At 39.4% G+C, this 24,192-nt stretch overlaps 1 protein-coding gene across 3 annotated transcripts in view; it reads left to right on the top strand.

The window, feature by feature from the left end:
* CYRIA (CYFIP related Rac1 interactor A) overlaps positions 1–24,192 on the top strand; it is a 55,664-nt gene that overhangs the window by 5,300 nt on the left and 26,172 nt on the right. For all 3 annotated transcript variants that reach the window (XM_069011622.1, XM_069011620.1, XM_069011621.1), the window contains exons 2-3: positions 10,440–10,490; positions 12,275–12,343. The gene's annotated coding sequence lies outside the window, so the exon portion shown is untranslated. The remainder of the gene's footprint in view (positions 1–10,439; positions 10,491–12,274; positions 12,344–24,192) is intronic.

The following is a 24,192-nucleotide window of genomic DNA, read 5'->3' as shown; positions in this document are numbered from 1 at the left end:
GACTTATATGGATTAGTAATTCTAAGATGAGTGTAGATTTTGAAGGGATGAAGGCCAGAATTCAGCAAGACTAAAGACTTCCAGAGAAGGTCTTTTGGGTTTAGGACACAATTTGAGTCTGGTTTGATTCAGTTGTCCAGTGTAAATGTTTTTCCTTGATGAGATGCTTTGCAACATCTGTTGCATCTATACTTGGTTAGCAGATGCAAGGAGGCTGGAAAACCCATGTCCTGCATAGGCCCACGTCCTGGAGTGTCTACTGGGATATTTTAAAGCAGCTCAGTACTATTTGCCTCTGCAGCTGAACTGAGCCCAGTAGAGTCCTAGGACTATTGTTGCTTAAGCTGAATGTGGTTATACTGAGAAGTGGGAGGGAGGGGTTATTTTCATGTTTTTCAAAGATATTTCAAAGCAAACCTGCTTTCTGTTTTATTTTCTTTATTTGTGAGTGTTTTTAATATCTAGCTTGATAATTATAATTTTCATTTTGCAGCTGCCCCAGATAAAATCTGGAAGGTTAGCTTGAGTTAATGGCTTTCTGGGAAGAGGGGAGAAAGTTCATCTTCTGGTTTCTCTCGTGCATGTTAATAATGGTGTGGAGCTGTGGGGCAAAAATTCATTACTGATTTTAGCTGGTATTGAAATGCTGAGTGGTAGTGCCACTTACAGAGCAGAACTGACTTTGAGGAAGAAGGAAAATTGTCTCTGATAACTGATCCGTATGATTCTATCTCCAGTAAATTGATTCCAGAATTGTGTTTAAATAGCCTCCGTAGGAGACATACAGTAGTATTTATTTGGTATGGGTGATCTGTTGGTCCTAATTTTTCAGAGGGGATTGCTATTATGCTGTGGAAACTGGGGAGGGAAGCAATGGCAAGGGGAAAATTCGATAACATTTCTCAGAGTTGTGAGATCTCTTCATATTTGAGAAGGCTAGATTGTTAAATTTGTTATGCTGTATTTCCAGGAACAGTCTAATTTTGTCTGTTATACTTTGTCCCACCCACATACACACGGTCTGACTCCCTGTACTGTATTGCTCTGTAATTGCAGTGTTTTGCTTCAAGGATCATCTGTAGGCAGTTGGCAACTTCTTCAGATACAGATTTCATGATGGATATTGGCATCTTTAGAAGCTTCTGGGAATAAGTCCTCTCCCTAATAATTGATGGTGGCAGAGGAAATGGGTTCTGATATTTTGTAACTGTTTTCCCTATGTTTTTATTGTTAAAGCATAAAAGCCCTGTAGGACTGACTGGAACACTTGCCTTGCCCTCTCGTAAGGCTGTGCTGCAGCAGGGCTCTGTAACACCAATTACTGCGGGGACAATTTTGCTGTTCCAGATGAGATTGTGATGGGGTGCTGGAAAATGAGTCTCCCTCAAAATGTGTTTTATGCTCTGAATACAAGAGATTGTGTTGTTATAGTGCAATGCTTAGGTCTATGGGGTTTATGTTTTTAGTTAGTGAAGGTGAAATCCACTTAGAATTTTTTATCAACGTCTCTTGTATTCGACAGGAAAACAGAAAATATTTCCTGATCTTGAAGTATTTTGGGACTGTGTTGCCTGTAGAACTGATGTGTATTTCCATAACTAGATAATCTTACTGCTTTTATTAATTTTATTTTTTTCCCTAGAAGACAAGGACAGAGCACACATATTAGAGGTCCCACACGTATAGGTAATATGTTTGTCCGTTTTTATACTGTGAGACAGAAAATGATTGGGGTCTGACTACTTACGCCTTTGTTTTACAGAGGTTTTGATTCATTAAGGCACAGACAGTATCATGTTGTCCTTTACTGAACTAAAAGTAAAACTGCCAAAAAAAAATCCCCTTTTGTTCTGCTGCTGAGGAACACTGTGGGCTGCCAAATCCTGACAGTCTGAGTCACCACAATTGTAATAAAGTGTTTGTACTTTGGCGGTTGCTGTTATTCAGCATCTTCTAAGTTATTCATAAGGCAAAGGGACACCTACAGGTTTAAAATACTACTTTTAAAAGAAATAGCCCATGTTTATAAAGAAACAACATTTTCAATAGAGAATTAAATAAACTGTGGTAACACTTCAAATCTTCTAAGGAGTATATGGTTAATCTTTAACAGTAAGAAATATGCTTATATACATATATTTTACAAATTCCATGTTTTGTGTAAGAGCAATGCTAGACTTCAGAAAATGATGGGATAATTTTAAACTCCTTACTGAACTCTGCTGTTTTGGCCATCTGATCTGACCTGATAATGATCTGATAACCAGGGAGACTGCTTCCTTCCTAACCCCCCCCCCCAGAAAAATGTTTTGAGGACAGGGCCTCTGACCCTGGAAATGCTTATCTACATTTTAACTTTGAAGTGTGGGCTGTGACCCAGCAAACATAGCTCATATAATTGAATTCAGTTGTTTTCAGCATCATTCCCAAACAAAGTAGTCAAAGTTTAAGTTCTAGTAGTCAAATTAAGTTGTAATAGCCAAATAAAACTCAGAATGAGGGCCCATAAAGAGCTGGAGGAAAGCAGGGTGGCTCTGACTCAGGGATGATACCTGTAAGGCTGACAGGTGTGTTCCCAGACTCACAGCAGGTGTCCTGCCTGTGGCCATATGCACACTGTGGTGCTCTGGCTGATGGATGATGCTGCCTATGCTTGGGTGGGACATGAGAGTACTTACAAATTCTTGATCCCATCACCTGTGCATGGAGAGGAGGTGTGTTTCTTTATAATTTCTCAATACTATAGCTGTTTATGGATGTGAGTCCTCATACTGTTTAATATCAGTTATTGAGGCAGAAACAATGATTCCTTTCTTTTCATTGATAAAATAACAATAAGGCTTTTATTCTTGATACATAGGGAATTTTGTATGTTATTTACCTTTCCCTAACATTAAGCTAATGAAATTTCCACAGTTCTCTCTCTTAAAAAAAGCAACAAGTTTGCTAAATGGATTACTAATAACTTTCCCAGCTTCCATCTTATAGAGCTGCTGAGAAAAAGGATCGAGGTGGATGTGGGTGGTAGTCACTGGGGCAGTGTGGGACACATGTAAATTCTTGCAGCAGAAAGTACTATAATTTTATTGTTGCTCAGTGTCATACTATCACTACAGCTGTTTCCCAAAGAAGAGGTTTGCCTGCTATTGACAGGACATTCAGACAAAGGAAGGAGATGGTAGATAAACAAATGCAAATATATTACATGCCTTCTATCCTTTGGTTTCTAATGCATGCTGTGGTGACGAGTTCAGCGTGAAACACTCAGTGACATGTAATTATATTTGCATTAAGTGGAAGCTGATTCATAGTGTCCCTCTCTGAGACTACCTATCCATAAAGCACTGAGGTAGGGATGCAAGAGGAGCAGCACAACTCTGGGCTGCTTAATTCATGTGGCAGTGCAGTCCTGCTCAGCTGCTGACTTCCTTTCTCCTTTTTTTTTTGCCCATAAAAGGAGAAAAGTGCTGCCATATGACTCGCTTTAGAGAGAATCACAAGATGAGGTTGGGGCCAGAGGGAGGGGGGTATGGGGGGGGGAAATTATTCAGGTAGCTTTGTTTCTTGTACATGGTACAAAACATTCTGCTTTCTATGTTTAATGTGGTATTACTAGCAAAGTATGTGGTAGTATTTCCTTTAACTGACATTGAAATCAAACATTTCATTCTTATAATAACTTCTTTTTTCTTTTTTTTTTTTTCTGCATGGATGAGAGATTTGGAAGGGAAGGGAAGGGATATAAATGAGTTTGGGAAGGAGATAACTTCAGTTCTTGGGGATTAGGCTATCCTTCAAACTTGCAGACACTTTCCTGCTGGTTGTTAAGCAATGACTGTATGTGGTATTCTCCCATCTTGTGCCAGTGACTGTAGGTAGGCATGCCTGAATTCATTGCTTAATTTTGCACTGTTAAAATCTTCATCTCCAGTTTTTCCAGAAAACAGGCTAATTGGGTGATACTCTGAAGACTTGCTCAGAGATCAAATCTGGACAGCTCTGTGCCTTTTCACAAAGTGTTTGAGCTCTCTTACTCTGCAGTCTCACAGTGACTCTCAGTGTACAATAAAGCAAGAGTTGCTTGAGTTCCTTTGACATATTCTGACAAAAAGCATAGCCCTCCCACTGACAGGGGTTACAGTTTCAGGCAATTAGCAACTTTAAGGAGTTCCACCCAGTTTCTGGCATGGGTTGCTAGGTGGTGTTTGATAGGCTCATGATTCTACATCAGAGTGCAGAGCAAGCACCAGCATGGTCAAGTCCAACCGTGCTGCCAGCTAAAGTCCTGTGTGTGTGTGTGTGTTCAAAGCCATCTCTGAGTCTATGATTCACAGTATTGATCAGGTTGGATTTAGTCAGCCTTGCACGTTCCCTTTATTTACTGATGCTGTGAAGCGATTTGACATGGGGGCATATAAATCAGATGTCTCTCTTCTTGCTCACTCCAACACAAGATGTTTTAGAAATCACAGCAAAATGGATGTGTCTGTGCAAACCAGACTTTTTTCTTTGACAACTATGAAAAATGGAGATCTTCAACCCAAACATTTACTTTCATATGAATTGAAACATTTTGTCAAGGAGTCCAAAGGGAGCTGGAGAGAATTAAGATCTTAGTAATGAACAGTAATTTCCTATATTTGCTAGCATCACCCTTTTCTTGTAGGTATCCTGGGAACAGAGCAAAAGGACCATACTAATTATGGATCTAAAGTAATTTTTTCTTTTTTCTCTCTAGCTGTTGTTTTTGTGGATTTTTTACATCAGAACTAGGGTGTAGGCCAAGATCTTTGAAAAACAGATGTCTGTCTCATGCCTGCAGTGTTATCATCACTGGGATTTAATAAATTTTTTACTTCACATATGTGGGTGGGTTTTTGTTGTGTTTTAGACTTTTGGTTGTTTTTCTTGAAACATCTGATGGTTTTATGGTTTATTGGAGTGATGGTCTTTAGTTGAGTGTTGATGTCAATGTTGAGATATATTTGTCATCTTTTCATCTCTTTGGAAGACTGAAATTGTACCTGTAGTTCAAGGCACTACAATTAAAGTATTCAGTGGTAAATGAGTGTAGGAGTTCATCTGGGACTATTAGGTTGGAGCAGATGGTTATTAGGTGGATTATTAGATGGACTCACTGGACCAGATTGGCAGCTGGTATCCCAACAGTTATAAATGGGTGCTCAAGGTTTTACAGAGTAATAAGCAGTTTTGTCAATACTGAGGTGGGTTGACCCTGGTTGGATGGCAGGTGCCCACCAAAGCTGCCCTGTCACTGCCCTCCTCAGCTGGGCAGGGAAAACATAATGAAAAGCTTGTGGGTTGAGATAAGGGCAGAGAGAGATCCCTCATCAGTGACTGTCATGGGCAAAACAGACTTCACTTGGGGAAATTAGTTTAACTTACTACCAATCATATCAGAGTAGGATAATGAGAAATAAATCCAAATCTTAAAACATCTTCTCCCCACCCTGCTCTTCTTCCTGTACTCAACTTCACTGTCAAATTCTCTACTTCTTTCCCTCAAGCAACACAGGGGCACAGATAATGGAGGTTGCAGTCAGTTCAGCCCACCTCTGCCACTCCTTCCTCCTCACATTCTTCTTCTTCTCCAGCATGGGGTCCCCCCCACAGGAGACAGTCCTTCATGAACTTTCCTAACATGAGTGCTTCCCATGGCCTGCAGTTCATGAAATGCTCCAATGTGATCCCTCCCTCAAGATGTAGTCCTTCAGGAACAGCTTGCTCCAGTGTGGGCTCCTGTCTCCATAGGCCACAGGCCCTGCCAGGAGCCTGCTCCAGCAGGGGCTTCCCACAGAGTCCCAGTCTCCTTCAGACATCCACCAGCTCAGGGGTGGGGTCCTCCATGGGCTGCAGGTGGATCTCTGCTCTGCCGTGTGCCTCCATGGGCTGCAGGTGGATCTCTGCTCTGCCGTGTGCCTCCATGGGCTGCAGGGGCACAGCTGCCTCACCGTGGGCTGCACCAGGGGCTGCTGATGGATCTCTGCTCCAGTGCCTGGAGCACCTCCTGCCCCTCTGGCACTCACCTTGGGTCTGCAGGGCTGTTGCTTTCATGCTCTCACTTCTCTCTTTGGCTGCTGTTCTGCGGCAGTTTTTTTCCCCCCTTCTTAACTCAATTATCCCAGAGGTGCTGCCAGCATCACTGATGGGCTTGGCCTTGGCCAGTGGCGAGTTGTGTCATCCTGTCCTGTTCCCCCTCACTGCCCTCCCCAGTACCAAAACCTTGCCATGGAAACCCGATATACAATACCATTGCACTTAAGACTCCAAGGTAAGGAGTTGGCACTGAAGATGATGATCTGTAGGTCAGCAGTTGTGAAAGGGTTGGTTATACTGTCAGCATGATTTTTCAGTCCCCTATGACACTGCATAATCACATCTATACAAAGTTTTACACACAGTAATTCTGGCCAAGTGCAATATTTACATCCAGATTTGCACCATGGTAGTTGTGTTTTCCTTTGGAAGGTTTTATGTGCCTCTCTGGTGTTTACAAGAACTTCTTGATTGTGTTCCTTTTTGAGAAAAATAAGGGCAAGTGCTTACAATTCAGGTTTACATGAAGTTTTTTAAAGTAATTCGTTTGATTTCTGACTTCCACAAAAGAAACAAATTTGTGAAGACATATGTAACTTTGTGAATTATTGAAAAAAAAGATTTGTTCTTAAAATGCTTGTCAGCGTTAATCTTGTAGGATGAATTTCTTCCTTGCCAATCACCACGATGTGGGTGAAGCTTGGAGAAGCAGAGTCTCAGCTGTGCATTGGGATGCAGTTGATAGAGCTATGCCCACTTCATACCAACTGACAGTCAGGGCCAATGTTCTACTGGCAGCAATCCAGGCTTGCCGAAATTAAGAAATCAGATGCTCATGTTCAGTCCATCTGAACACATTAAAAAGCCCCAAAACCTAGAGAGTGCAAATTTTCACTTGTATTGCCTATGACACCTGTGGAAACACAAATGCTCAGCTCTTATGTTTATGTGGTTCTGTTCCCCTGATCTGAAAGCAACAACCACCTAGGTGAGGGTGACTTGTTAATTCTGAAATGCATTTGGCTGGTTATGGAATTAACTTCCAAAAATTATGTTCTCCAGAAGCAACTGGGTACTGTATTTGTGATGCATGTTCATAGTAGGAACTAAATGAGGAGTGGATATGGCATGCAACTCTACTGTTACATTTTTAGTACTTCTCATGACACAGTTCTGTTCTATGCCAACTAACACTCTCCCAGATAATGCCCAAGCATAGTTCTGGGGTTAGGAGACACGATGGACCATTTCCAAAAGGCTGTTTGGATCTGGCCAGGCTGTATGGAGGAGTAGGATTTTAGTTGTCCAGCTACAAGCTGTGACATGTTTGCTGGTTCCAAGCCCAGAACGTGGCTGTGTGCCCTGGTCTGTTTTATTTTTTGACATATATGTGGCCACAGATCCTGCTTTCCAGGAAGCTGGGATTCAGCAGCTTCTTTGGGAAGGCAGTGGCAGCATTGTCACTGTGTGCTTAGGAAGGTAGAAGAAAAATTCTTTCAAACCTGGAAGTGAGAAGCTGTCTGGAAAGCAGGAAAAATAAGCCAGAGCAACTTAAAATCATAGAATAATTGAGTTTCATATTTTTTTAATAAGACAAACCCCAGGGAATACACAAGTATAATCAGCCATTTTGAAAGCACTAGTTTAAAAAAAAAAAGAATATATTTGAAGAATTATGGCCTGGCATTTTAAATCAAAATGAATAAACTGAATGTTAAGCAGATGGCACCTACAACATCCTCAACCAGAGGATGTATATCCTGGCAGTAGAGTAGAATTTATCCCTGGCCTAAGCTTTGCTTTCTGTTAGCTAAAGGAGCAGTAGCAACATGCTAGTGCAAACCTGAGTTGGCATGATCCTTAGCTTTTCCCTGGGGAATCCCTGTCTTAAGCAGATGTCTCAGCCCTCTTCTTCTAATTGTCTGTTTGCCTCCTGTCAGGGAGGTGCAAGTCTAACCTTATATTTAGCAAAAACTGTAGGGTGTGAAGTTTTGTGTGTGGGTGTTTTTTACTTTAAGCAGTGTTAAAGCTATTAGCATCCTAATGACTTAACAGTGTCTGGTCCAACAGACAGCTCAAGGGTTGACTCTAGTCAGTTGAGCACAGCCATCTGTCTCACCACCTCGCTTCTGCAGGACACGAGGAATAGCTGCTGGGATGGCATAGGCTTCTTGGTAACCTTGTCATGTATTTCCCCACCTGGAAGTGGTCCAGCAATCAGAAACTGAGCTCCCAGTCCCCACACTGACAGTGACAAGGCTGAGTGCCATCCCTGGGCTGGGAATTCCTGGTGCAGTTTGTGCTTTGATGGTTGTGTGGGGAGAGAATTGGAATTATAGGTCAGGATGCTCTAAGGATGAGCTGCCCTGAATTACCTCTATTGCCATTGACATCTCTTGCATTTTTCTGCGTAATATTTAAATAGTACTGGCTTGGTAGTAGAAGTTTTAATGATTCTGTGCTTTTTCAGTTTATACATAGATAAGTGTGTTCAGCTGCTGCTCCTTTTTTGTATTTTAAATCAGAATAGAATTCATTACTTCATTTTGGAACTTTTACTTTCTACTTCTTGAGTAAAGGACTTTAAAACATGAAATAATGTTGTGGTTGCCTATTTAGGATTGAGAGTTTGACCTCTGATGCACACTTCATCTCATTTAACTCTTCTCTTTTGCCTTTGAGCTACAACATTATGTATTCTGTTCTGTAGTGCAGCTTCACTTAACTCTTTATTTCCAAATAGAATTAATTTAACATCTTTGCTATTTATGCTTACTTGAATACTGATTGTACAGCCTTAATTATTTCTTACACAGCAGGAAACTTTCAAAATAGCAGCTGTGTTTTTCCTTAAGTCAAATTGGTTGTGAACTACGACTGCTCAAATCCCTAGGTGGATAATAAGCTTTACTCCCAGCGGGTCCCCCAGACTACTACACTGAGGGAACTGAACTGTCTCCCATGTTTCATTGTATAAATGCATTTTAACTATGGATAAATTGACTTGCTGGATCTTGCCAAAGTAGTAAAAGAGAATTTTCTCTTCTGTGTTAATATGTGATGCCTCCTTGTTAATATCCTTCCCTTAAAGCAGCATTAAGGTTTCTACTAAAGTTTCCAGAGTGCCTTATTTATTTCAGTCCATTTTTATCAGGCTGGTGTTTAATAAATGATCACTTTCTTTCTAACTCACAAATTATCCCAAGGACAGGAGCAGTTGCTTATAAATATGTTTCTTCACCCTGTGGTTATGTAACAGTGTTGTAAGAAGTGTCTTGATATTTAGTTATTTTCTAAACTCATTAAATTGTTGTTCCTCTTCATTCCCCTCAGCTTTCCTATGGAAAACTCTTGATACCAATCTTGGGATGTTTATCTCCACTTTAAAAGGAATATTTTAAAGATATGAAACTGGAAACTCTAAACTTTTCAGAGTAGTTTATCCTCCTTCCCTTCCATGGCATTGGCTTTCCCACTCGATGGCATCTCAATCCAAATGTGATACCTCAGTGAACTTGCCTTGCAGCCCATTCCATGCAGTTATTGCTCACGAACAAGAAATGCTTCCTGGCATCTGTTTGTAGTCTTTTTTTAATGCCCCTTTCATACCTGCTAATCACATTAACCCCGTGAATTACACTGACATTGTTTTTACATCCCATTTGATTTGGTGTTTCATTTTGTTTTATACTGAAAGAAATTTAGATATCTGAGATAATTTTTTTAAAAGATTAAAAAGCAGACTTCCAGAATGTTGTGTGTATTTGATTAAAAAGCTAATTCAGTCCTAGTTACTACTTAAGTTGTGCTGAGGGACAGCTATTCTGTATAAGTTTCAAAAGGTTTGTAATTTTATAATTCAGCTGAAAAGGAGGTTCTCCTTGATGGCTGATGGGTTTTTATTTCCAAAATTTAGTTTTTCTATATAAATGTAATCAATGCTGGAATTACAGAGTCTTTCAGACCTGTCATTTTTGTTGTTGTTGTTGGGTCAAAAGGTAAGGGGACAAAACAATGGTATTTAGAGCTGGTTTTTGCAGTCCTGTAGCACTGGAGGGTCAGAAGTTGTCTCTTACTACATCACTGCTCTATGGGAAAGGGTGGGTTTCTGGGTTCTGTGAGGTGCTGCCAGTCCTTTCCCTGTCCTGAGGTGTTCCTGCAACAGTAGTTCACTACCCTGGTGTGTGGCACTATGAGATTAATTGACCTTTGGCTCTGGGAGTAATGCACGGTAGACGACACCTTGCAGAGTGCTCTTTGCTTTTGAAAAAAGGGAAGTTATTCTCTATTGAAGGCATTTAAGTAACTTTTCTGATTTTTACTCAGTAATTAAAACAGTTTCATTGATAACAATCCTTTTAAATAAATTTTAAAATCCACAGATTGCAGCCTCTGTCTAAGTATTGGGAAGGCTCTGGATCATCCTCAACAAGGTAAGAGTCAACTCTAGTACTTTCAGGCTTGCACAGAACAGCTGTTGAGCAGATTTGAACATCATCAATGATAAATGAACACTCAGCCCCCCTTGAATACCATCCTTTATGCAGTTTTACTCTTGCACCTCACTGATGCTTTCAGAATGCTATCTGGGCATAATATTCTCGCCTTGAGGTTTTTATTTGTTTGCTTTTCTCATTATAGAACAACAACTGAGAATAATTCTTCCCATGTACTTTTTTCATTTACTCCACTGTTTGTTTTGAGTCATTTTACTGTTATTGTTCTGGTCTGGGTAGACCCTTGGGACACAATTGGCTTAGGCAGAGAGCAGGATTTGTTCAAATCCCTTTTGAAGTCCTGGTTCTGTAATTTTTATGGGTCTCCTACTGCCATTTTTTTTTTCCAAATCTTGACCAAGTTCCCATCAAACTCTCTGAAATATAAGTTGTAAATACCATGCATTGCTACAGAACTGGAGAGAATTTGCAGCCAGCAGCAAAGTAAAGCGATGCTAAAAAAAATGTTTTTCCCCTAGAGAAAGGGAGTTTCCTGACTTGACTGGCTACTAATTGGTACAAAGATTTGTTTACACAGAGGAGCTATTGCTAATTAGTTCCCTGTGTGGGTGTTCTACTGGGAAATTAGTGTTACATTTTGATATAATTTAATCATCTTTTATAATGAATTGTTACAATTTGCAGTAAGGAACATCTTTTTAGGAAAAAAACGAATCTGCACTGCACCACCCCTGAGTTTCAAAAGATAATGCCTCTCTAAGCAGCAGTCAAGGTTACTACTTGGAAATTAAATGAATAAAAATCCATAATTAGATTAAACCCAGTTTTTAGTCACATGTTTATAAATATAGCTCCAGAAACACAACCATGTGTTTTTCAAAGCCAAAACTTAATTAAGCTGATTTATGAACCGGATAGCTTGACCTCTGAGATTGTGAGGACAGTGAAACTGAATATTTGGGAAGAGTGTTTGTGTAGTTACATTAACATTATTGAGGTTATGGTCGAAACAGAAGTTCACTTCCAAGCTTTTCTGTGGGGAATTTATTTTCCTTGTTACCTTCACTATTATTTTGGGAGCAAGCTTGCACTTCTCTTAAGTTATTTTATTTAGAGAGTTGAAAAAGTAACATTAAAATAGCTGTCCTATAGAACCTTATGAAGGAGCTGGTCCCCTTGTTTTTCTAGTGGCCTCCCCTGCCTCAATACTTGCAAAATGAAATGACCACTATTGGGCATTTAAATTACGTTCTTTATTTCAGTAGTTTCAAAAGATTGGAAAATTAATTTCTGAATTTAGAACTGCTTTAACTGGACTTTTTTCAATATAAATATTGTTTTACATAAATACAGCCTTTATACTAAATTGCTAAATGTTTTGGAAATGTATTCCTATTTCCATGATTTCATTATTATATCTTTTAATTCTTAATATAATGCATACCATTACCAGTGCACATTATTTTCCTTTGGCTGTACCAGTCTTAGCAACAGCTTATTATAAAATCCAACTTAAATTGAATCTGTTCAGCAGAATTATATGGAATAAAATCTAGTTTGAATACCTGATCATTTCAGCCCAGCTTCATTTTTAATGGTATTACTACAAAAATTTTTGGACGTTACAAATTTCACTTTGAATAGAATAATTTCCATTTCTCATGGGAATTTCTTTTTTAAGCTAGAAAGTTGCATTGCAAAATTGAGATAGGGAAGAGCAAAGTGATCCCAAGTGTAATCTTGAATGTTTTTCATGACAGACGGACATTGAATGTTTAGCATCACCTCCTTGGATTTTTGAATGTGAATTGGAACCACTGTATTTCTAGGTAAGACATAACCGAGTGTTTGTGTTAAGCACCCTCTTCCTTTTATACCTGAATTGTGGGAAAGCTAAAGAGTGCAATATGCTGGACTTTGCTTTGTTCAATGCTTATGTATTTGTTGAATTAGTCCAATGTTATTTGAGATTTTAAGTACTAATAGTTCATTTGTCCTAAATTTCTATGTTCCCTGAGAGAAACCACAACAGCCACTCTTGTATGGTCAGTATACGTACAGGACTGAATTTTGTGATCAGGTGTATAGTTGTTCTATTAGCTTATTGTCATCTAGAGGGGTAGGTGAGTGCTGTCTGCCCCTTCTCTTGCATCAACACCTTCACTCAGCAGGATATGCTGGTTTAGGGAATTTGCTGCTGAAAATCTGTGGGATTGCAAAGGCTTCCCAGAGGATTACTTTTCTGTCAGTTTAGACCTCTGCATCAGCTCACTGCAGATTCACACAAGTACTGGTGTCAGTGCAAGGGAATCAGTGCCAGTACCTGCAGCAAAAAATTGTTTTATTGGCTTTGAAGTCCTTATTTCTCTCTGCTCCAAGAAAATGTTTGATACATGAGGAAGACTATGAAGGGGTTGTGAAGAGCTGCAGACTTTAATAGCTGGGGAGAAAGCAGATGGGGATAGAGATGAGCTAGAAAGTTTTGATCTGTAGATGTAATTAAGAGAAAATTTGTCACTGAAGATTACCTTCTTCTTAGTGAAATGCTAGAGGTCATGCCAGTCTGGCTTCGCATGTTTTCTACAAAGGTTCTAGGGACCAGAAGGGAGATCTCTGTCACACTTCTCATGCAGCTGAGTTGTGGCCAGCACTGCACTGGGGCTGCACGGCTGAGAGTCACAGACATCAGTTCTGGTGGTTGTGACCCAAACAGTGCTGTTTGCCAGCCCTTCCTGGACTCCAGGGAAACGTGAAGCAGACAGGACATTTGACCTGGAGTGCTTTGCAGCATGCAAAAGCCTAAAATCTGAAAGGCAATAGTATCTTAACTAGTAGTTGTGTGGATATTGAGTATTGTGGATAGTAAGGCTGTGCGAGATGGTGGCTTTGATCCAGTGGTTTCTCAGAGAGATGGAAGCCACTGAGTATGGAAGGGATTCTTTAAGCTAACCCTGCTTTAGTAACAGTGCATGCTGTCATTAATTCAGCTTGCTGTGAGAGGCATCCAAAAAGTGGTGCTGTGGGCAAAAGCCTGCAAAAACTTCCATTTGTTGTAGGTGAAAATAAGCCCAACATGGCAGCAGCCTGACTGGCTTTCTGTCAAAGCTGGTTCACAGTACCCAGGTGAACCCAGGGCAATCTGTCAAAATAAAGGTGTTTGCTGGTCATGTGGAGGTTTGTTCAAAAGAAATAAAGCCACCTGCAGAGGTGGAAGGTGTAGAGATTCATCACTTTAAGGTCGCAAAGGATGTGGAACCAGCATAGCTGACAGACTGTTCCTGTTTCATTTCACTGGATGGCTGAACAAACCCAGGTCCAAGGGACAAAGTGGATGGGAGGGGTGGCAGGAGAGACTTAAGATGAACAGCTGCAGTCAGAGCTTGACAATTTCTGCAGTGGAGAAAATTATTCTCTGTTTTAAACTACTGATGTGAACTTGTAAGGACTGTATACATAAGCAGCAAAGCTATTTTGCTTATTTTATTTTTAGGTTTTATTTTCTCCATTAAAAGAGCTTCCAACCTTCTATTTTGTTACAGTCATATGGGATTTGAAATAGGAATTATGTATATTACATACCTATTAAATTTTAGAATAGCACTTCAACTAAAATTAATGGCCCAGGATGATCCTTCGGGGCCAGAGAGGAGAGAAACTCAAAAATGAGTGCTCAGCATGGACTTATCCACTCCACTGGGAGGGACTGAGATGAGTTGAAGGGAGATCTTGGAGGCAGTACAAATAGAATGAAAAGGAAGAATAAAAGGAAAAAATGGTAGGAGTGGTGAATAATACTCTTGGTGTATCAGAAGAAACAGGAAATGAGGAGGAAAAAACAAAGGAGTGAAATAAGGGAATAGAGATTTGTTAAATTATGGGCTATTTCATATTTATTCCATAGAAAGTTAATATGACTGCAGTGTGGTTCACTTTTATTAAGTTCATTGGGAGGAAATAATAAACTGGTAGGAATTACACCTGGTAAGAAAATTAGTTAGTATCTTGTTTTACCTGCTATATTTGTGAAGTCCTCACTGTTTGCTCTTCGAGATTTTTTACAGTTAAGACTTTTTTTTTTTTTTCCAAATGAAACCCTTAAATATGACTTCACTGATCTTAAATATTGGGTTTTTTTCAGACTGGCAAAATACAAACTGTAGAAGCATATGAGGATTTTTTTTGTAAAAGGAAAGGTTCTGAAAATCAAATCTCAATATAAAAGTGACAGGCCAGTAATAAATTTTAAATACTAATGCATCAGAAGCAATATTTTGTGCTCTTAGCTGTGAGCTGTTTGAGCTGTGCTGGGAATTTTACATGATAAGGTTTTAACTTCTGTCAGTGCAAAGAGAAAGACTGAACCTCGTACACTATTTTTAAATGGCCAGTATCCCTTACGACTTTTGAAAGGTGTGACATGTATTATTGCTTTAATTCTACAGAGTTTGAATGTTCTTATCAGATTAAATAATTGTATAACTGTTTTCAGAAGTGTTTTGTATATACATGTATATGGTGATCTATTACTGTTGCTTTTTTAAATGACCTTGGGAGCAGGAGCACATGGGGTCGGAAGAGAGTAAACTAGTTTTCATTTTCAGTTTCCTGTTTTCTAAGAATACATTGGAAAGTTTCTTAGTTAAATAATAGCATAACAGACAGTTGGAACACAAACTATGATGATTATATTCAGGTCTTCACATGGTAAGTATGTTCTTAAAATAGTAACTGCTTGACAAGAATTAGGCATCATTTTCTACCAAAAGTAGTGTGAACTGTTAAGATGAAGTTAGCAATGCAGGGAGAGCAAGATCAAACATTTAACCTAATCCAGACAATTAAGTTGGATGCCTAAAGTAGGCTTCACTAACTGCTTGAAGATTGATGCTTAAGTGCCAGAATTAATATCTAAAGCTGAATCTCTGGAGTGAATTTGTACTTCACACACAAATGTGTCCTTAGTTTACCTTAGGCCATGATAACTTACTAACATCTCAGCTATCTTGATACAATGAGGAGCACGGTGGTCGTAGAAGTTCAGAATGCATTTCAGACATTTTTTAGGAAGTAATTAAAAGTCCATAAACAAGATGATAACTTTCCATGCCTGTTGCTGTGCAGTTTTTGAGACTGATTTTATCTCACACAGTATCTTGTATGGGCGTGTTCTGTATGGTTATGAGGAGTACCATGTAATGAAGTTTTCAACACAGACCTCTAGTCTAATTCATTGCCAGGTATTTTACAGATAAAATGCATAAATGTGTTTCAGGGAGAACTCTGAAGAAAAGTACTGTGGTAATTGTAGGGGTTGCCTTGTATTGTTGGCCAGATGTGTTTTCCCAAGTACTGGGTACACTCTCAATCTGGAATTCAGCTTTATGCCAGATTTTGGTCTGTAGTGCTAGACTGTGACTCAGAGCCTAAAATTAAAATGTTTTTCCTGAGTTTTATGTCTTCAAAGAAGGATGGTTTTCCAGCAGGTGTTAATGATGAGATGTCTGCTTATTTACAGACACCTCAAACTTAATGAAGTTTTTGAAATTAAGGGTAAAATTTTTCAAAAGTAGCAAAAGACAGAAACTCAGTCACTTCTTCTGAAACAAAGGCTCTAATTTTTCACCAATAGGAAAAAATAAGGCCTTTTGTTATCTCTTTTTTAATAAAAAAACCTCTTTCACATATCTTTTTCTTCCATGAAAAAGATTGTAAGCTCTTTTTTTGCAATGTTCACCTTCATTAGCACAACTTGCTGACTTCCTTCCTCAGCTGCAGTTCTTCCTACACTCAGAGGTCAGAAAAGAGCAGGATCAACAAGCCACACATCTGGCTGTCTCTCTTTCCAACTGGAACAAAGAAACAATTTTTTAATGGCTTTTTGAGTTAATTGTAAACAATTTGGTTTTGGAGTCGCTGACTTGCAGCAAATGTTTGTCGTAGGCGGATGTAGGGAAAAAGGACTATGTCCTAATGCAATTCCTCTGTGGCCAGCGAGGAGAAAAAAATCACGTAAAAAAAAAGAAAAGGAATGTCTTGCTCCTTGTAGCACTGAAGTATGCTGAGAATTTTGAGTGCATATATGAGACGTTTCACAAGCTTAAAATATATGTTTTGATGAGGCTGAGAGACAGAAGTACTTGCTCATTTAATTTTTCTGTAATCTTCTATACAGTAATACTGATTTTTTCCACTTCCCTTTATTTTCAGGAGCTGTTTATGTATGAACAAACTGACAGTGATAAAAGACCAGGGACAAACAATAGGAATAGGGAAAAACTATTTTAAAATGAGAGTTCTGTTCTAATACTTTTCTCTGGTATTTATATTGTTCCTAAAGGCATTTTTCCACTAAACAATTGTCAAAACCCTATACTTACAGTCATTAACCCTTAAGTAATATTTTGAAAACAAATCCTTAAATAATTAGTGTAGTCATTTTCTTACTTTCCCAATTATTGTAATCTTTAATACTCTCTAGAATCAGGTAGCCTCATATCTAAATTATTAGAATTACCTATTTTTTTTAAGTGTTTTATCTAAAATAAACATCTGGTGTGACTTTTATACTTCACAACAGGAAATACTACATTTGTTGATTTACAGCACTTCTGAAACCCCAGCTACTTTTAAAATACCTTGTTGTAGTTTAATGTGTCTTATTTTAAACTCACATTGCTCCCATATCTTGGTTGCTTTGTTTAATAGGTTTGTCATGATGGTTTTATTTCTAATAAATGTCTTGATCTGAAAAGTAAATTGCTAATGCTGTTTGGAATTATGCCAAAGCTTATGACAAAATTGAATAAAATGAATCATTCAAAGGAAGCGTTTTCCCTCAATTTGTTTGTAGGAGGTAAAGTGTGCTGTATTATGATCACTTTTTGTCAAAATTAGGTGTTTGGGTTGCTAATGCCACTTAGTGGATATATGCCTTAACTGCAGCCTGTTCCAAAGCCAAATCAGGTCCCTGACAGCTCTCTTGATTTGTATATTGGAGTTTTCCTCCTGCCTAGAATATGTTGGCTATAGCATGTTTTCAAGAAACTTTTAATTATCAGGTGCATTTTAGGAAGTTTATTACAGCTAGTTCATTTCTTGGATTAAATGTATTAAAATGTAGGAATTATTTATTACAGAATTTTAAACTTAGAGGAAAATGAGGATCTTATTTGCATATTCAGTTTTATTTGAAACATTAAACAACCGTCTTGGTCACTTTGCACGGATTCTTTAGGTTAATGAAATATAAATTGATACTAAAGGGATAATTTTGGTGGTTTAGGCAATGCTTTGTTTTAGCCCTTTTGGTTGGAAGATTGGTGGCTGGGCAAACACTAACCTGGAACAAGCTGACAGTTCAAGAACGGAATTGAAGAGATGAAAGTAGTGAGTGCCTTTTGTTTGGTGTATCCAAAATGGGAGTGGGATAGGCCCTGCTGTAGCTGGACTTCCTCAGACTTCAAATAATTGGTTAGAGCAGGGTGTGGATGATGTCAAGGTTGGGGGTTTGATCCCTGTATGGGCCATTCACTTCAGAGTTGAACTTTATGATCCTCTTGGGTCCAGCTCCGAGTATTCTGTGATTCTGTAATTCTCCTTTGGAAGATCAGAAAGGTGAGATAGACACCAAATGTCCGCTCTACCACCGTCATTGAAAGTTATAATTTCTTGAATATATTTTTTTAATAAAAATAAAAAATATTTTAATAATATTGCTAAGTATTTTGGATGGTAGTAATAATAACTTGTTGTATTTGACACAAAATTTAAATATATTAAAAAAAAAATTTATCTGATACCAATACATATGCACATATATAATCTATATTGTATATATTTTTTTCTAATATTAGTGTTTAAAAAAAATCTATAATAAAAGAATATCATCCTTTTTGCAATTTAAAGGCTTTTTTTTTATGGAAAAGATTTTTTGCACTTTTGAAATGCGTATTGATTTAGGTCTTTCAGTTTCTTTTCAGTCCTTAAACTCTGTTCTTTGAACTTTTTTTTTGACCTCAGTAAATTTCCATTATTTCCCATCAACCCTGATAATCTTCAATCACTAAGTATTTTTTACGTAATCTTTCAGGCTTTTCTGAAGTTTTGATTTATGCTGTTTTTATTAGTAAATCAGTTGAATAATTTGCATCTAAAATAGTAATTGGCTCAGAGGAGAATAAACCAAAATTCAGTTTCCAGACATGTTTTAGTGCTGTATTACAGGCTGTTTAAATTAATGGTGAAGTTTGCAAGACTTTTGTTGGCTTGAGTAACAATATTTTTTATAAAATTTCTTATCTTCCATTTGTTTACAGTGAAATTAGGAATAATTGCAGGGTTTTATCTGCCTTCTGCCATCCTCCAGTAAACTCCTGACATCTTAAGTCATGAGCTAAGAGGAACCTGAGCTGTAGGACTCTTTCTAATGCAGCTGAAGTCACCCAGGCGTTCCGCCTGCCATAGATGGCTTTCAGTCACCAAACAGAAAGCTTTGGTTAAGTCAATGAGTTTAATGTTTTGATTTGTTACAGTTTTAATCTTGATGTATCTGACATTTTTATCTGTAATAAGCAGCCAGTTCCCAGTTCTTGGTTAAACAAGCTCATTTGCAAGTCCCTGTGTACATGCATACGGTGGGTGTTTGCATGTCTGCGTTTGTAGTTTTTATAAAATTTAAGTTTTTCAACAAAGTTTTAAAATATTTTTACATTTCCTATTTAGATAGTTGTTTATAATTTGAAATTTTCTCAGAAACTAATGAATGTTGCCTTTTCAGGGATTAATTTATTTTAGATGTGACTTCTGTCACCTCCAATGTGAATGGCAAGTTAGTTACAAGTGAAAATGAAACAAGGTTATGCAAAAGTAAAATTTTAAATTTTGCTCTAAACCTAAATATAGTGTATTTTCTGTAGTTCCTAATTCTAAAAGGCATGATTTGCCTTTGAAACAGGATTCAGCAAAGGCAGTAAGAAAGTCTTGGATGTGACTGCTTCCTTCCATTTTTGATAGCAGGTAACTGGCATTTTAAAATTAGAGATGTCATCCCGTGTATCTTTTAGTCAGACTACAAAACCATTTCTTCTTTCTCAACTTCTAGGCTGCTCCTTAACTTCAAATGAAGTCATGTTAATCCATACTGCTTGAGAAAGTGTAAATAAAACCAGTGTTCCTGTACAGATGGAGAAGACAGGATTGGTGCCAGAGCTGATGTGGCATGTGGCAGATGCTGGGCGGGGATGCCCTGCTGAGAACCCTCACCAGCCTCAGGATCTCGCTGTGCTAAGCCTGAGCAGCTCCCATGTGCTGTTCAGTGTTTGAGTGGAAATGACACTAATGATAATTTCAGATGCAGTCACAGTTACTTTTAAGCTAAATTCTGAATTTCAGCAGGAAGAAAGGGAAAGCAATATGATTTGGTTTTTAATATTTGTATTAGTTCTGAAATGTGGTCATTATATTATTGTCTGAATTAGTTTGGGTTTTGCTTGAGCCATAAGAGTAGAAGAGAAGGTCATCCACTGGTAAAGGAGCTGGAGCCCATGCAGAAATCCAGGCTGACTGTGCTGAGGGAGGTTGGTGCTGTTGGGCTGATCTCAACTGGTGTGAGGGCTCTGTGGCCTTTACTTAGGTGGGAAGGTAGACTATGGAGACGGTCAGGGAACTGGTGCACCTCATTTGTGAGAAAAGGCTGAGGGAGCTGGGCCTGTTTAGCCTGGAGAGGAGAAAACTTGAGTGTAGGCTCCATCAATGTGTGTAGAAGGAAGGGTGTCAAGAGGGTGGACCAGGCCCTGCTCGGTGGTGCCCAGCAGTAGCTCAAGAGGCAATGGCAGAAACTGATGCCCAGGAAGTTCCACCTGAACATGAGGAAGAACTTCCTTGTACGGGTGCCCGAGCAGTGGAGCAGATCACCCGGGGAGCCTGTGGGTTGCCCGGACAGGCTGTGGGTTGCTCGGGGAGCCTGTGGGTTGCTCGGGGAGCCTGTGGGTTGCCCGGAGAGGCTTTGGATTGCTCGGGGAGCCTGTGGGTTGCCCGGAGAGGCTGTGGATTGCCCGGGGAGCCTGTGGGTTGCCCGGAGGGGCTGCGGATTGCTCGGGGAGCCTGTGGGTTGCCCGGACAGGCCGTGGATTGCTCGGGGAGCCTGTGGGTTGCCCGGACAGGCCGTGGGTTGCTCGGGGAGGCTGTGGGTTGCCCGGAGAGGCTGTGGATTGCTCGGGGAGCCTGTGGGTTGCCCGGACAGGCCGTGGATTGCTTGGGGAGCCTGTGGGTTGCCCGGACAGGCCGTGGATTGCTTGGGGAGCCTGTGGGTTGCCCGGAGAGGCTGTGGATTGCTCGGGGAGCCTGTGGGTTGCCCGGAGAGGCTGTGGATTGCTCGGGGAGCCTGTGGGTTGCCCGGACAGGCTGTGGGTTGCTCGGGGAGGCTGTGGGTTGCTCGGGGAGCCTGTGGGTTGCCCGGAGAGGCTTTGGATTGCTCGGGGAGCCTGTGGGTTGCCCGGAGAGGCTGCGGATTGCCCGGGGAGCCTGTGGGTTGCCCGGAGGGGCTGCGGATTGCTCGGGGAGCCTGTGGGTTGCCCGGACAGGCCGTGGATTGCTCGGGGAGCCTGTGGGTTGCCCGGACAGGCTGTGGGTTGCTCGGGGAGGCTGTGGGTTGCCCGGAGAGGCTGTGGGTTGCTCGGGGAGGCTGTGGATGGATCTCCCCCGCTGGAGCCGAAGCCCGGGGCGCTGCGGTGGCGGCCGTGCGGCAGCAGGGGGTGCTCCCGCGCCGTCCCGTCCCGCGCTCCCGGCTCGGGCGTGCTCCGCTTTCCCTGGATAATGGATAATGGATAATGAGCCTCTGCAGGCTCGTGCATCCCCCAGGACAGAGAGCAAACTGGCATAAGGGGGCCTTGGACCGGCCGCCATCCGCAGTGGTCAGTCAGCAAAAAATACATACATACAGGAAAGTGAGAGTAGGGTATAGAGTCACTACGGTGCATCAATTTTACTGTCTTAATAAAAAGTTATTGTGCAAATTTCATTACTATACTAGGAATGGCTTCCAGGAGTGATTAGAATTAATTACCGTGGAGCTTGACAGGATCAGTACATGCTTTCAATTTTCATTTACACTTACAAGAAATCTAAGTTTTAATTAAAAGGATGGTTTTAATTCTGCGCCATCCATAGCAGTCCTTCCCTGTTTGTCATTTTAGGCAAATAGTAGACTTACTAATATACCCCAAAAAAGTTGCAGTGGTTTTAGCAGCTCATGTTGAGGCACAAAGCTTGTTTGCCAATCAATGTAAGTAAAACACGTTATTTGAAAATAGATTTACAAGGGAACGTGCTTCTTAAAGTATTAGGCACAATGCAAAATTAAGAATCTCTTTGTGTTTGCATCATTAAGAGGGCTAATGTGCTTGTCTATTAACACAATTTTCAAGGCAGGCCCTTTTGCAGAAAAATGTCACGCACCTCTTCTGCCCTGTATGTCTTAATGAATTGAGTCTTTAATTTGAAAGTAGGTGCACTAACAAAATGCTGTCAGAAGGATTAAAAACATTACACAGAGGTAATTAAGAAAAAAGGAAGAGTTTTGTTGAAATTTATACTTTTCAGTAACTCCTGCATACTTAAAGGTTAGACTAATGTTTTGGAGAAAACCTCTTATTGTTCAATATTCAGTCTCCTCATCCCTTAACTTGACTGTGAGAGCAGTCATTGAAAAATTCCAGAGTTTAGCAACTTTCTAACCTGCCTTATGTTTAATTTATAGTCCAGTATAATGATTAAATATTTTCTTCTCAGTCTTTCTGCTTACCAGTCTATCTGCATTTGTGGGATTGATTGGCTTTTTTCCTTGAGTGGAATAATTTACATTTATATTTATGGAATGTCTTCTGGATAGTATCTCCAGCTTATTAAAGTATTTTGAATTATGATCCTATTTTCCAAAATATTTTAATTCCCTTCTAGCCTAGTGCGTATTTTAAAAGGGTATTTTCTTCTTCTTTGCCTGTTACTAATTAAAAGTATTGAACGAAACCAGATCTATACAACCGTTACTGTTTAAAAATACTGTTGTCTTTTTTTTTGCCAGTAAACTGCTGACAGCTGCTTTTCCAGGTTTTTCAGTGTTCTAGCAAATTTATGGTAGTAAATAACATTTTCTCATTCCTCATCTCTAGTGCTTTGTCAAAGCTCCCTCTATTTCTTCAATTCTGCCCTATGCTTATACAGGTGTATTGATTTCTGAGCCTCTGTTTTGTCTTTCTTGTCCATCAGAATAACCTGTTGTGTATTGTCTTAACTGCTGAGCTTTCTGCACTCCCTTATCCCTTAAATCAACTTGCCAAGAGACCTGTGCTTCCAGGTACCTGAGATTACTGAAACTGCTTTTGTAAAATCAGTTTAATTTGCTGTTTTCACCTTGTTTAGTAACCTCCTCTCTTTTTAATTTCTCTTGTATTTTCATCCTTATATTCAGTTATTTCTCTCCATAACTACCATAAAAGTAAAAAATAGCCTCTAGAAATGGCATTACTTACTCCGGAAGCCTGTGTAGATACATGGTTAATTAATCCTCCTGAAGCTTCTTGCCCCATTCTGTCACTCATACACCTCCATACTTCAGCAGAACCTTCTTAAACACTTTCGTAGGTTGGGTGGTCTCTCGAGTTGCTGTTTTGGGATGTTACCTGTTGTTTCTTTTTTCTGTTTCCCAGACACACATAGAAGTTTTACTTTTTTTCTGAAATATTGAATACATTTTTTAAATATACATTATCCTCCAGTTTATTTACAGTGGTTTTTGGTATTTTTTTCCTAGTGGAACTCTTGCTATTTCCATCAGCAGCCTTGCAACAGCCTTGTAATAGGTCAGCAAGTTTTCTTATTTTTGTAATGAGATATTAAATAAGACCACTATGACACAAATGGAAATATTTTAAACTAAAAGCAGCAAATCCCTAGAAAGATCCACATTTCATCTTTTAATTCCTCAAATCTTGAGCTATTGGTAAATATTGTCAGCCATATCTGTCTTAATTCCACTAATGTCAGTATCTTTGATTGAATTAATTGTCTGTTTAGTATTTTAAGATGTTCTTTAACTTCTCTCCCCTTTCCTAGGAAACAATACTTGTAAAGACTGTTTCAGATCCATATCTTATAGATTATTACCCTCCAAACCATAAATACAAAATGGCAAAATGCATTATATCCTAGATACTGACACATTCAGAACAGATCGCTAGGAAATATGCACTAAGAAATCCAGCCCCTGTAGGATTTATGTTTGACTTACTGAGATTAGGTGTACTGTTTTGGCATTTATGTATTAAAATATGAAGTAGAATAGAAGGAGAAGAAAGCTAGCATGCAAAGACTTAACTCCTGTTATCAACTGGCACAATAAATAACTGGAAAATAAAATCACTCTGAGGAAAGTTTTTACCATAGTTGCCCAGAGAACTAGAGTATGATGGTTTTCATCTTGCTTTTCAGACACGTGCATTGGATTTTTTGTGAGTATAATAAAAGTACTCTGTGTGGCATAATCATAAGGCTGAATAATTGAATAATCAGCAGTCATTTACAGGCAGAAAGGACCAGGAACATTTTTTTTCTTTTTCTGATTTTTCATCCAAGAGTCATGTTTCTGATTCTATGTCTAAGAGCTTACCTGATGTCGCATACA

The sequence above is a fragment of the Aphelocoma coerulescens genome, chromosome 3 (genome assembly GCF_041296385.1).
Source record: "Aphelocoma coerulescens isolate FSJ_1873_10779 chromosome 3, UR_Acoe_1.0, whole genome shotgun sequence".
Classification (NCBI taxonomy): Eukaryota; Metazoa; Chordata; class Aves; order Passeriformes; family Corvidae; genus Aphelocoma; species Aphelocoma coerulescens.
Note: the sequence above shows the minus strand (reverse complement) of the source record. Positions and strands in the feature narration are given on the sequence as shown.